General features: G+C 59.4%; 1 protein-coding gene across 4 annotated transcripts in view; it reads right to left on the bottom strand.

The window, feature by feature from the left end:
- Positions 1–1442, bottom strand: part of KLF8 (Kruppel like factor 8) — a 183475-nt gene that overhangs the window by 139411 nt on the left and 42622 nt on the right. The gene's annotated exons all lie outside the window — the stretch shown is intronic.

Here is a 1442-nt window from a genome sequence, read left to right as displayed (position 1 = left end):
CTGGGCAGGTCCAGAACTGATTGCTAGAGCCGCAAGCTTCCTGCAGGTGATGGGTGGTCAGAGTGGAGTTCCCCTGATCTAGGCAGCCACAGAAGTACTTGCTAGAGCTTAGTGCACCCCTGCCAGTGGCGGCGGACGAGTCTCCCCACTCTGGGAGGACCCAGAACTGCTTGCTAGAGCCGTGTGCTCCATGGGTGACAGAGTAGATCCCTGCTCCAGGGCTCTGGGCAGGCGCATAACTGCTTGCTAAAGCTGCACACCTCCTGCTGGTGGCGGGTTGCAGCAGAGGACTTCCCACTGCTCTGGGCAGGCACAGAATCACTTGCTAGAGCCCAGGACACCCCCACAGGTGGCAGCGGACAAGTTCCCCACTCTGGGAGGGCCAAGAACTGCTTGCTAGAGCTGCACACCCCACGGGCGGCAGAGTAGATCCCTGCTCCAAGGCTCTGGGTGGGCATAGAACTGCTTGCTAGCACACCACCTGTGGGCCACGGGTGGCCACAGAGGATTTTCCCTGCTCTGGGCAGGCACAGAACTACTTGCTAGAGCCTTGCACACCCCGCGGGCAGTGGCAGAGGAGTCCCTCACTCTGGGAGGACCCAAAACTGCTTGCTAGAGCCGTGCACCCCACAGGCAGCCGAGGAGATCTCCGGTCCAGGGCTCTGGGTGGGCCCAGAACTGCTTGCTAGTGCTACGGGTGTCCTACGGGCAGTGGCGGAGGAGTCCTCCATTCCAGGCAGACCCCAAACAGCCTTCTAGAGACATGCACACCCCATGGGGACCAATGGAGGAGCTCCTTGCTCCAGGCACCTGTGCTGGGTGGGCCCAGAATTGCTTGCCAGAGCCAAGTGCGCCCTGCAGGAGGTGGTGGAGGAGTCTAGCACTCTGGGCAGGCCAAGAACTGTTTATTATAGCTACGTGTGTCCCATAGACGGAAGTGGAGGAGTTCCCACTCCGGCTCTCAGGCTGGGAGGGAATAGATTGGCTTGCTAGTGCCGCACACGTCCAACAGGCCACGGTGAAGGAGTCCCCCATTCCCCCCAGCTACTCTGGTGGGGCCGAAAGAAGACTGATCTGATCGCTTGCGTACCCTACACTACTGCAGCCATACCCCCACCCCCTGACAGCTCCAGGGTGCTGAACTAGGACTGATCCGGCTACTGCCGGACTCCTGTCCACTGGTGGCGCCAGTAGGCTGAACGAGATCTAATCGGCAACGCACACTCCCGTGCAGCTGCTGACGTTCCGCTGCACCCCCGTTGCCCCAACACCCGAGAACTGGGAGTAGACAACAGATACGCTCTGCTTCTCTCTCTCTGGGCAACCAGAAGAAGCCACCAACGGAACAGTTCTGATGAGGCCCCCAAACAAGGTAAACTCAGAATGGGGCTGAATCAGTGGAAAAACTCTGGCAACTCAAATAACCAGAATAGATCAACTCC

The sequence above is a fragment of the Otolemur garnettii genome, unplaced genomic scaffold (assembly GCF_000181295.1).
Source record: "Otolemur garnettii isolate 467f Iridium unplaced genomic scaffold, OtoGar3 scaffold00318, whole genome shotgun sequence".
NCBI classification, from domain to species: domain Eukaryota; kingdom Metazoa; phylum Chordata; class Mammalia; order Primates; family Galagidae; genus Otolemur; species Otolemur garnettii.
The sequence above is the reverse complement of the archived record's forward strand: the minus strand, read 5'-3'. Positions and strand labels throughout refer to the sequence as shown.